The sequence below is a fragment of the Ranitomeya variabilis genome, chromosome 4, assembly GCF_051348905.1.
Source record: "Ranitomeya variabilis isolate aRanVar5 chromosome 4, aRanVar5.hap1, whole genome shotgun sequence".
Classification (NCBI taxonomy): Eukaryota; Metazoa; Chordata; class Amphibia; order Anura; family Dendrobatidae; genus Ranitomeya; species Ranitomeya variabilis.
In genome coordinates, this window is record NC_135235.1 from 7,882,974 (window position 1) to 7,896,073 (window position 13,100).

The 13,100-nt window shown below is 44.9% G+C and overlaps 1 protein-coding gene across 4 annotated transcripts in view; it reads right to left on the minus strand.

Moving 5' to 3' along the window:
• Positions 1-9,134, minus strand: part of LOC143768313 (pancreatic lipase-related protein 2-like) — a 131,988-nt gene extending 122,854 nt beyond the window's left edge. For 2 of the 4 annotated variants that reach the window (XM_077257004.1, XM_077257006.1), the window contains exon 1: positions 8,982-9,134. The gene's annotated coding sequence lies outside the window, so the exon portion shown is untranslated. The remainder of the gene's footprint in view (positions 1-8,981) is intronic. The other 2 variants (XM_077257007.1, XM_077257008.1) reach the window with 2 other exon arrangements.
• Between the last annotated feature and the right edge of the window lie 3,966 nt (positions 9,135-13,100).

The following is a 13,100-nucleotide window of genomic DNA, read 5'->3' on the forward strand; positions in this document are numbered from 1 at the left end:
AGAAAGACCATTTCTAAAATTTGCAGCCAATGCACACTCGTTCCACTGGGTCAGCACGGACCATTTCCGAAATTTTTGGCAATACACTTCAGCCTCGTCCTGGCCCTGAGACATAGCCAGCAAGGCTTTTTCTGCCTGAATCTCAAGATTGGGTTCCTCATAAAGCAAACCGAGCGCCAGAAAAAACGCATCAATATCAGCCAATGCCGGATCTCCTGGCGCCAGCGAGAAAGCCCAATCCTGAGGGTCGCCCCGTAAAAAAGAAATAACAATCTTCACTTGCTGAGCGGAGTCTCCAGAGGAACAGGGTCTCAGGGACAAAAACAATTTACAATTATTCCTGAAATTTCTAAACTTAAATCGGTCTCCGGAAAACAGTTCAGGAATCGGTATCTTAGGTTCTGACATAGGATTTCTGATAACATAATCTTGTATGCCCTGCACACGAGTAGCCAGCTGGTCCACACTTGTAATCAAGGTCTGGACATTCATGTCTGCAGCAATCACAAGCCACTCAGAGGAAAAGGGGAAAAGAAAAAAAAAATGAGAGAGAGAAAAAAAAACTCAGAACTTTCTTTCTTATAATCCCGCTTCTGCAATGCATTTAACATTTAATACTGGCCTGGCAAACTGTTATGACCCCAATGGCGAGGGTCTCAGAGATATCAGCAAGTCTGCGAAGTACAAAAATCCAGCTCATAGGGCAGTGGTAACTGGGTCGACCATATATCTACTCCTAACGCCAACACTAGAAGTACCCGGGGAACATGCCTACGTTGGTCGCTAGATGTCTCGCGCCAGCCGGAGGACTAACTACCCCTAGAAGAGGAAAACAAAGACCTCTCTTGCCTCCAGAGAATAGACCCCAAAAGTTGGATACAAGCCCCCCACAAATAATAACGGTGAGGTAAGAGGAAATGACAAACACAGAGATGAACTAGGTTTAGCAAAGAGAGGCCCACTCACTAATAGCAGAATGTAGTAAGATAACTTATATGGTCAACAAAAACCCTACAAAAATCCACACTGGAGATTCAAGAACCCCCGAACCGTCTAACGGCCCGGGGGGAGAACTCCAGCCTCCCTAGAGCTTCCAGCAAGGATAGGATACAGATTATGTACAAGCTGGACAAAAATGCAAACAAAAACAATAGCAAAAAGCAAGAAAGCAGACTTAGCTTAATCAAGCAGGAACCAGGATCAGTAGACAAGAGCACTACAGATTAGCTCTGATATCAAAGTTGCCAGGCATTGAACTGAAGGTCCAGGGAGCTAATATAGCAACACCCCTGACCTAACGACCCAGGTGAGCATACAAGGGATGAAAGACATACCCAGAGTAAAAACACTAGTAGCCACTAGAGGGAGCCAAAAGGTAAATTCACAACAGTCTATGTTCCATTTTCTAGTGTCTCCTGCCCAAGTCCAGCGTCTATACTCGATTTACTAGAGTATCCTGCCTGAGACTAGCAGCTAGACCATATTTTCTAGTGTCTCCTGCCCAAGTCCAGCGTCTATACTCCATTTACTAGAGTATCCTATCTGAGTCTGGCAGCTAGACCATATTTTCTAGTGTTTCCTGCCAAAGTCCAGGGTCTATAAACTATTTTCTAGTGTCTCCTTCCTTATTCTGGGGACTCTATGTCATTTTCAAGGGTCTCCTGCCCCAGTTTGTGATTTCTACCCCATTCTTAAATTGTTCCTTGTCCAATTCCAGGGTCTATACCCATATTTCTAGAATATCCTTCTTGAGTCCAAGGTCTATACCCCATTATTTAGAGTCTCCTGTCTGAGTTTGGGAAATCTACCCCATTTTCTAGAGTCTTCTGCCTGAGTCTGGGGTCTACACCTCATTTTCTAGAGCCTCCTTCTGAGTCTGGGGTCTACACCTCATTTTCTAGAGCCTCCTCCTGAGTCTGGGGTCTGTACCACATTTTCTAGTGTCTCGTCCCTGAGTCCAGCATCTATATACCATTTACTGAAGTCTCCTGCCGCAGTCCAGGGTGTTGTGAATTTGGATTCTGGGCTCCCCCGGTGGCTACTGGTGGAATTGAACTGGTGTCTTCATCTTCTCTGTTCACCTGTTCCCATCAAGATGTGGGAGTCGCTATATAACCTTGCTGCTCTGTTAGTTGCTTGCCGGTCAACAATGTTATCAGAAGCCTCTCTGTGCTTGTTCCTGCTCCTAGACAACTACTAGATAAGTTGGACTCTTGTCCATGTTTGTTTTTGCTAGACAACTACTAGATAAGTTGGACTCTTGTCCATGTTTGTTTTTGCATTTTTGTTCCAGTTCACAGCTGAAGTTTCGTTACTGTGTCTGGAAAGCTCTTGTGAACAGGAATTGCCACTCTGGTGTTATGAGTTAATGCCAGAGTTTTAAAGTAATTTCTGGATGGTGTTTTTGATAGGCTTTTCAGCTGACCATGAAAGTGTCCTTTCTGTCTTCTGCTATGTAGTAAGTGGACCTCAAATTTGCTAAACCTATTTTCATACTACGTTTGTTATTTCATCTCAACTCACCGCCAATACATGTGGGGGGCCTCTGTCTCCTTTCGGGGTATTTCTCTAGAGGTGAGCTAGGACTAATATTTTCCTCTGCTAGTTTTATTTAGTCCTCCGGCTGGTGCTGGGCATCTAGAATCAACGTAGGCATGCTACCCGGCCACTGCTAGTTGTGCGTTAGGTTTAGTTCATGGTCAGCTCAGTTCCCATCTTCCAAGAGCTAGTTCCTATATATGCTTATGCTATGTTCTCTTGCCATTGAGATCATGACAGTTTGACCGGCCTTCAAAGTGTTAATTGTTTGGGCTGAAGCAGGAGAAAAAGAAGTGTTGAAGGGAAATTTTTTTTTTTTTTTTTTCCCCCTCAGAGTTTTGCTGCCTAGCCCTTAATTGCTGTCTAGCTGCTTCTTACCTCCTCTTAACCCTTGAATGGCTCTGTGTCCACCTGTTTGTAATGGATCTTCAGAGTGTAACTGCAGGTTTGAATAATCTCGCCACGAAGGTACAAAATTTGCAAGATTTTGTTTGTCATGCACCTGTATCTGAGCCGAGAATTCCTTTGCCGGAATTTTTCTCGGGGAATAGATCCGGGTTTCAGAATTTTCGAAATAATTGCAAATTATTTTTGTCCCTGAAATCTCGCTCTGCCGGAGACCCTGCACAGCAGGTCAGGATTGTGATTTCCTTGCTCCGGGGCGACCCTCAAGACTGGGCTTTTTCATTGACACCAGGGGATCCTGCGTTGCTCAATGTGGATGCGTTTTTTCTGGCCTTGGGCTTGCTTTATGACGAACCTCATTTGGAGCTTCAGGCAGAAAAAACTTTGATGTCCCTATCTCAGGGGCAAGATGAAGCGGAAATTTACTGCCAAAGATTCCGTAAATGGTCTGTGCTTACTCAGTGGAATGAGTGCGCCCTGGCGGCGACTTTCAGAGAGGGTCTCTCTGATGCCATTAAGGATGTTATGGTGGGGTTCCCTGTGCCTGCGGGTCTGAATGAGTCCATGACAATGGCTATTCAGATCGATAGGCGTTTGCGGGAGCGCAAACCAGTGCACCATCTGGCGGTGTCCACTGAGAAGTCGCCAGAGAGTATGCAGTGTGATAGAATTCTGTCCCGAAGCGAGCGGCAGAATTTTAGACGGAAAAATGGGTTGTGTTTCTATTGTGGTGATTCTACTCATGTTATATCAGCATGCTCTAAGCGCACTAAAAAGCTTGGTAAATCTGTTTCCATTTGCACCTTACCGTCTAAATTTATTCTATCTGTGACCCTGATTTGCTCTTTGTCATCTATTACCACGGACGCCTATGTCGACTCTGGCGCCGCTTTGAGTCTTATGGATTGGTCCTTTGCCAAACGCTGTGGGTATGATTTAGAGCCTTTGGAGACTCCTATTCCTCTGAAGGGGATTGACTCCACCCCATTGGCTAATAATAAACCACAATACTGGACACAAGTAACTATGCGTATTAATCCGGATCACCAGGAGATTATTCGCTTTCTGGTGCTGTATAATCTACATGATGATTTGGTACTAGGATTGCCTTGGCTGCAATCTCACAACCCAGTCCTCGACTGGAGAGCTATGTCTGTGTTGAGCTGGGGATGTAAGGGGGCTCATGGGGATGTACCTGTGGTTTCCATTTCATCATCTATTCCCTCTGAAATTCCTGAGTTCCTGTCTGACTATCGTGACGTTTTTGAAGAACCCAAGGTTGGTTCACTACCTCCGCACCGGGAGTGCGATTGTGCCATAGACTTGATCCCGGGTAGTAAATACCCAAAGGGTCGTTTATTTAATCTGTCTGTGCCTGAACATGCTGCTATGCGAGAATATATAAAGGAGTCCTTGGAAAAGGGACATATTCGTCCATCGTCATCTCCCTTAGGAGCCGGTTTTTTCTTTGTGTCAAAAAAAGACGGCTCTTTGAGACCATGTATTGATTATCGGCTTTTGAATAAAATCACTGTTAAATATCAATACCCATTGCCGTTGCTGACTGATTTGTTTGCTCGCATAAAGGGGGCCAAGTGGTTCTCTAAGATTGACCTTCGTGGGGCGTATAATTTGGTGCGAATCAGGCAGGGGGATGAGTGGAAAACCGCATTTAATACGCCCGAGGGCCACTTTGAGTATTTAGTGATGCCTTTTGGTCTTTCTAATGCTCCGTCAGTTTTCCAGTCCTTTATGCATGATATTTTTCGCGATTATTTGGATAAATTTATGATTGTGTATCTGGATGATATTCTGATTTTTTCGGATGACTGGGACTCTCATGTCCAGCAAGTCAGGAGGGTTTTCCAGGTTTTGCGGTCTAATTCTTTGTGTGTGAAGGGTTCTAAGTGTGTTTTTGGGGTACAGAGGATTTCCTTTTTGGGATATATTTTTTCCCCCTCTTCCATTGAAATGGATCCTGTCAAGGTTCAAGCTATTTGTGATTGGACGCAGCCCTCTTCTCTTAAGAGTCTTCAGAAATTTTTGGGCTTTGCTAACTTTTATCGTCGATTTATTGCTGGTTTTTCGGATATTGCTAAACCATTGACCGATTTGACTAAGAAGGGTGCTGATGTTGCTGATTGGTCCCCTGATGCTGTGGAGGCCTTTCGGGAGCTTAAGCGCCGTTTTTCCTCTGCCCCTGTGTTGCGTCAGCCTGATGTTGCTCTACCTTTTCAGGTTGAGGTCGACGCTTCTGAGATCGGAGCTGGGGCAGTGTTGTCGCAGAAAAGTTCTGACTGCTCCGTGATGAGGCCTTGTGCCTTCTTTTCCCGTAAATTTTCGCCCGCTGAGCGGAATTATGATGTTGGGAATCGGGAGCTTTTGGCCATGAAGTGGGCTTTTGAGGAGTGGCGCCATTGGCTTGAGGGGGCCAGACATCAGGTGGTGGTATTGACTGACCACAAAAATTTGATTTATCTTGAGACCGCCAGGCGCCTGAATCCTAGACAGGCGCGCTGGTCATTATTTTTCTCTCGGTTTAATTTTGTGGTGTCGTACCTACCGGGTTCTAAGAATGTTAAGGCGGATGCCCTTTCTAGGAGTTTTGAGCCTGACTCGCCTGGTAACTCTGAGCCCACAGGTATCCTTAAGGATGGAGTGGTATTGTCAGCCGTTTCTCCAGACCTGCGGCGGGCCTTGCAGGAGTTTCAGGCGGATAGACCGGATCGTTGCCCACCTGATAAACTGTTTGTTCCTGATGATTGGACCAGTAGAGTCATCTCTGAGGTTCATTCTTCTGCGTTGGCAGGTCATCCTGGCATTTTTGGTACCAGGGATTTGGTGGCAAGGTCCTTCTGGTGGCCTTCCCTGTCACGAGATGTGCGAGGCTTTGTGCAGTCTTGTGACGTTTGTGCTCGGGCCAAGCCTTGTTGTTCTCGGGCTAGTGGATTATTGTTGCCCTTGCCTATTCCTAAGAGGCCTTGGACGCACATCTCGATGGATTTTATTTCAGATCTGCCTGTTTCTCAGAAGATGTCTGTCATCTGGGTGGTGTGTGACCGTTTTTCTAAGATGGTCCATTTGGTTCCTCTGCCCAAGTTACCTTCTTCTTCCGAGTTGGTTCCTCTGTTTTTTCAAAATGTTGTTCGTTTGCATGGTATTCCTGAGAATATCGTTTCTGACAGAGGGACCCAATTCGTGTCTAGATTTTGGCGGGCATTCTGTGCTAGGATGGGCATAGATTTATCTTTTTCGTCCGCTTTCCATCCTCAGACGAATGGCCAGACCGAGCGGATTAATCAGACCCTGGAGACATATCTGAGGTGTTTTGTGTCTGCTGACCAGGATGATTGGGTTGCTTTTTTGCCATTGGCGGAGTTCGCTCTCAATAATCGGGCCAGCTCTGCCACTTTGGTGTCCCCGTTTTTCTGTAATTCGGGGTTTCATCCTCGATTTTCCTCTGGTCAGGTGGAATCTTCGGATTGTCCTGGAGTGGATGCTGTGGTGGAGAGATTGCATCAGATCTGGGGGCAGGTGGTGGACAATTTGAGGTTGTCCCAGGAGAAGACTCAGCTTTTTGCCAACCGCCACCGTCGTGTTGGTCCTCGGCTTTCTGTTGGGGATTTGGTGTGGTTGTCTTCTCGTTTTGTCCCTATGAGGGTCTCTTCTCCTAAGTTTAAGCCTCGGTTTATCGGCCCGTATAAGATATTGGAGATTCTTAACCCTGTTTCCTTCCGTTTGGACCTCCCTGCATCCTTTTCTATTCATAACGTTTTTCATCGGTCATTATTGCGCAGGTATGAGGTACCGGTTGTGCCTTCCGTTGAGCCTCCTGCTCCGGTGTTGGTTGAGGGTGAGTTGGAGTACGTTGTGGAGAAGGTCTTGGACTCTCGTGTTTCCAGACGGAGACTCCAGTATCTGGTCAAGTGGAAGGGATACGGCCAGGAGGATAATTCTTGGGTGAATGCATCTGATGTTCATGCCTCCGATCTGGTTCGTGCCTTTCATAGGGCCCATCCTGATCGCCCTGGTGGTTCTGGTGAGGGTTCGGTGCCCCCTCCTTGAGGGGGGGGTACTGTTGTGAATTTGGATTCTGGGCTCCCCCGGTGGCTACTGGTGGAATTGAACTGGTGTCTTCATCTTCTCTGTTCACCTGTTCCCATCAAGATGTGGGAGTCGCTATATAACCTTGCTGCTCTGTTAGTTGCTTGCCGGTCAACAATGTTATCAGAAGCCTCTCTGTGCTTGTTCCTGCTCCTAGACAACTACTAGATAAGTTGGACTCTTGTCCATGTTTGTTTTTGCTAGACAACTACTAGATAAGTTGGACTCTTGTCCATGTTTGTTTTTGCATTTTTGTTCCAGTTCACAGCTGAAGTTTCGTTACTGTGTCTGGAAAGCTCTTGTGAACAGGAATTGCCACTCTGGTGTTATGAGTTAATGCCAGAGTTTTAAAGTAATTTCTGGATGGTGTTTTTGATAGGCTTTTCAGCTGACCATGAAAGTGTCCTTTCTGTCTTCTGCTATGTAGTAAGTGGACCTCAAATTTGCTAAACCTATTTTCATACTACGTTTGTTATTTCATCTCAACTCACCGCCAATACATGTGGGGGGCCTCTGTCTCCTTTCGGGGTATTTCTCTAGAGGTGAGCTAGGACTAATATTTTCCTCTGCTAGTTTTATTTAGTCCTCCGGCTGGTGCTGGGCATCTAGAATCAACGTAGGCATGCTACCCGGCCACTGCTAGTTGTGCGTTAGGTTTAGTTCATGGTCAGCTCAGTTCCCATCTTCCAAGAGCTAGTTCCTATATATGCTTATGCTATGTTCTCTTGCCATTGAGATCATGACACCAGGGTCTATACCCCATCTTCTAGAGTCTCTTTCCTTATTCTGGAGTCTCTACACCATTTTCTAGTGTTTCCTGACTAAGTTCAGTGTCGATACCCCATTTTCTAGTGTCTCTTGCCTGAGTCTAGGATCTATACTAGTGATGAGCGAGTATACCTGTTGCTCGGGTTTTCCTGAGCACGCTCGGGTGACCTCCAAGTATTTGTTATTGCTCGGAGATATAGTTTTCATCGCCTCAGTTGCATGATTTATGGCTTCCAGATACGCTGAATACATGTGAGGAATGCCTGTTTGTTAGGGAATTCCCACATGTATTCAGCTTATCTGGAAGCCGTAAGTTCCCTCAGCCGTTTCGCGCCAGTTCTGAGGGCCTCAGCCCACGCCATAAGCCGCCACATATTGAGTGACCTGCCCGTACTGCTTAGTCTTCCTGTAGCAACTGCAGTCCCACTTATACTGCACTGCTGCACTGCTGCACTGCTTCCACTGCTGATGTTCCACCCAGAAAATAGATGGCCGGGCCCTTTCCTTGTGGAGCCTATAGAGCCCTTCTGCTCTCAGCGGGTGCCCTCCTCACTGACTCTACCAGGAACTTTTCCCTGCCTTTTCCACCGTGCCCCTCCTAGGTTTAACTATTTAATAGACTGTGTTCTATCCTATGTACAGTAAAATGTCTCCATCTAGTGGCTAAACTTTGCAATACGCTTTCCCTATAACCACCATAGAAGTATATATACAGTAGCAAACTAATACATAAAATACATATGTATACAGCACTAGACAAAGAGAATTATACAATCCTAACAATCCATATTTACATTGTACCAGGATGTGCTTTAAATACTGTTCATTGTAACCCCTTACACATGCGCGCCCCACCTCCCTGCTATAATGTCCGGATTCATGTTCCTTGAGTTGTGGGGGGTTATTGTGGACCTCCTCTATTTGTAGGGATGTTATGTGTCGTGTTATTTGGACCCATTCACACCTCTGTGCCTCTTGTATGTGTTCTAGTAGTTTTTTAGTGGCCCGCACACAATATTTTATGCTCGTTTTCTCGGTCTGGGATGTGAATGCACAGCCATCTATGCGGCATCTATGTGCTGTCCCCATGCCGGTGTGAATGAGCCCTAAAGCTGATATTAAGCATTTCTTCCATGTTCTTGGTGTGAAGTGCCGGAGACACTCACCGGTAGATGGCTGTGAACGCTCCTCCTGATGGATCCGTTGGATCAGGACCTTAGTTCCAGTGTCGCAGATGAGAGGAAAGATCTGAAGTTGTCAGGATGGAAATGTACAGAGAAGAAGCTGCAGAAGTATTAATAGAGGTGCATGCGAATGTGATGAGTCTAATGTACACATCATTAATGCCGGGACGTCCCGCGCTCACTGGCTGGAAGCAGTACAAAGAACATAAGCTGTAATTATCTATAACGGACTGGCCTCCTTCCAGCAGCACCTGCCTCAGCTGACGCACCGCCTCTTCTACCACGCCGTGGAATAACTTGCCTCCAGCGTCCTGCCATCATATCAAGGCCAAATACAGTCCCCCAAACATCCACTCTGGAGTCCACAGCTGTAGAGGAACAATGGAGACTGAAGGGCTTCAGGCCGGAGACCTGCCGGTAGCCAGAAGTCACACACATGTGGACGTCTGACCACCAAGACAATGTGACCATGTATGCAAATATGGAGAAACAGCACAACGAAGAATCCGTCAATTGTGAGATCAATCATCGTATACCCCACTGTGGATAGAACCGTCTCATTCCTCAATGTGGAGACAATCAGCCCACTAACAATGGAGACAACTAGCCGACTGGCCAGTCCCATTACCCTGGCCAGTTCCTAGCTATGGTGCTCTTATATTGGAGGGACCCTTTGTGTGCTCTCTGGTTCTGACCCTGCTGGCACCTCTGTTACCTCTGCTTCACTGGTCATCGGCTACGCAGATCCTGGATCATGGGTGAGCGTGTCAGCACCAGAGTCGTCCTGGGACCCGGCTAGTTTAGTGGCTTGCCTTCACTTGTGGTAGCTTTTAGTGCTGATGGAATCACTGCACACCTTACTGCATCATGTCTGACCACAGAGGATGGTTCTCATGTGTGACCGCATAGCTGTGAATACATGACAGTCCAACAAGGGATTTTATCTTCTCCATCTTTATCAACCACTTTCTATCCGACCCCTTTAAAAGAAACACATGACAGCTTGAGACAGGGGTTAAATGGCCGCCGCAGTCTTTTATTAAAACAATACACCCACAATCTGAGGCAGCCACAACAATGGCGCCAAGAACGTTATAAACAGTAACATTACATATATAATAACAAGAGATAAGCTGGGTCCAGAAGCACCAAGAAAGTATATTACTGGCTGCAACACAGCAGCCCAGGGATTAATACCCCTACCCCTTGCAGGACCTACACACGCAAGTTACCATGACCTGTAACAGAAGCCACTATTACCCACTAATGACTTCCCACCAAACAGACGTTCCCGATAACCAGCCTCTGAACCAGGCCTATCCCACGCCACAGCCCCGGACACGGGACTCCTTATGTAGCCGGGCCTGCCACACCCCGAAAGCTTGTTCAATACCATCTCTTTAGACCAATGACATAAATTAATCCCAATTTCATTGAGATGCACCCATCCGATCTCAAGTGCTCCTGTGATGGCACCTCCAAGTCCTTGTGTCTCACCACTATACCGCCATTCCTTGCCACAAAAGAGGCCACTGTTTTGTTCACCTTGATCCTGGTCTTATTGATCCATTCCATTGACATTGCTTACCTCCAGTTCAACCGTGCCACTATATCAGACCACACAATAACAATCTCCGGATAGGATGACAAGAACCTGACAAGGTCAAACTTAATGTCTCTAATTAATTCCCGAGATGATCTTACTCCAAGGTCATTTCTTCCCACATGTAAAACCAATACATTTGAGTCATACCACAATGCCAAGCTACTTGATCAATGCTGTGGACCATCCGGATGAACATTGGCCCACAATGCCCCAAAGAACACGTATGAATGACCCAGGATCCAAATTAAATGTGTAACTATTTCATCCTTCTTCTCCGCTAGATTTCTGAAACTTAACATGGACAAAACAGATACAACCATTTCGATCCAATAAGGGTCGAACACAGAAGAGATCCTTTAAAAGGGTAACATTTTATTGAACAAATTTTTAAAAGACATAAAAAGCAGAACAATTCACAGAAAGGGAAGCTGCTGAAATCCAGACCCCAAGTAAACAATTATAATGACAACAGTATCAAAAAAATACCTAAACAATGCCCATATCAAAAGATGGATAACAGTCTAGTAAGAATAACATCAGTAGGAAAAGGTAATTCCAATAAGTGTTATCTAATCATGCTCTAGAATTATTTATGATAAATTAATAAACATATATAGGGATATAAAGAAAAAATAGGATATAGAAAAGAACATCATATCCAGGTTGTAATCAATATATCAAAAATATTGTTTTTAGTATATCACTGTATCCATGTTGTGATATAGACACTGATACAAATGGCAGTATGCTGTTTTTAATGTCCCAATGATAGCAACTAGCCTAAATAAATATCCTAATGGTTTATAGGCAAGTTCATGATTAATCTATGTCACTGGCGGGTATAGATGGGATGAAAAATCCTAACATTCAATATACATCTCTCACTAGTGGAGCAAAAAATATATATTTGACAAAGGAAAAAAGGGAAGGTACCCAATTTCCACCGCCCTATATGCATACCACAGGGGTGAGGGGACGCTGCTCTTTGGATCCAGATCTACAAAGTCCCGAAATATAGGTATATACCTTCCTTTATTTGATATCTTATTTGCAATAGCACCATATTTACTTTCTACTGGCAAGTTCATTGTGGTATGCATATAGGGCGGTGGAAATTGGGTACCTTCCCTTTTTTCCTTTGTCAAATATATATTTTTTGCTCCACTAGTGAGAGATGTATATTGAATGTTAGGATTTTTCATCCCATCTATACCCGCCAGTGACATAGATATTATATCATTAACTTGCCTATAAACCATTAGGATATTTATTTAGGCTAGTTGCTATCATTGGGACATTAAAAACAGCATACTGCCATTTGTATCAGTGTCTATATCACAACATGGATACAGTGATATACTAAAAACAATATTTTTGATATATTGATTACAACCTGGATATGATGTTCTTTTCTATATCCTATTTTTTCTTTATATCCCTATATATGTTTATTAATTTATCATAAATAATTCTAGAGCATGATTAGATAACACTTATTGGAATTACCTTTTCCTACTGATGTTATTCTTACTAGACTGTTATCCATCTTTTGATATGGGCATTGTTTAGGTATTTTTTTGATACTGTTGTCATTATAATTGTTTACTTGGGGTCTGGATTTCAGCAGCTTCCCTTTCTGTGAATTGTTCTGCTTTTTATGTCTTTTAAAAATTTGTTCAATAAAATCTTACCCTTTTAAAGGATCTCTTCTGTGTTCGACCCTTATTGGATCGAAATGGTTGCATGAGTTTAATAGGTTGAAGTGCCTTTATACTTAATATGGTGGACCTTTTGATGTAAATGGACAAAACAGAATTCATCATCTTTCCCCCATCTCACGTGACCCCCCCAACAAACCTATCCATTACAGTAAATGGCTGCCCACTCTCCCCAGTCCCACAAGCTCGCTGCCTCGGGGTAATCCTTGACACTGATCTCTCCTTCAAACCACATATCCAAGCCCTTTCCACTTCCTGCCGACTTCAACTCAAAAATATTTCACAAATCCGTACATTCCTCAACCAAGAATCTGCAAAAACCCTAGTCCATGCCCTCATCATCTCTCACCTTGACTACTGCAACCTCCTGCTCTGTGGCCTCCCCTCTAACACTCTCGCACCCCTCCAATCTATTCTAAACTCAGCTGCCCGACTAATCCACCTGTCCCCCCGCTATTCTCCGGCCTCTCCCCTCTGTCAATCCCTTCACTGGCTCCACATTGCCCAGAGACTCCAGTACAAAAGCCTAACCATGACGTACAAAGCCATCCACAACCTGTCTCCTCCATACATCTGTGACCTCGTCTCCCGATACTTTCCTGCACACAACCTCCGATCCTCACAAGATCTCCTTCTCTACTCCCCTCTTTGCTCTTCTTCCCACAATCGCATACAAGATTTCTCCCGTGCTTCCCCCCTACTCTGGAACCCTCTACCACAACATATTAGACTCTCACCTACCATCAAAACCTTCAAAAAGAACCTGAAGACCCACCT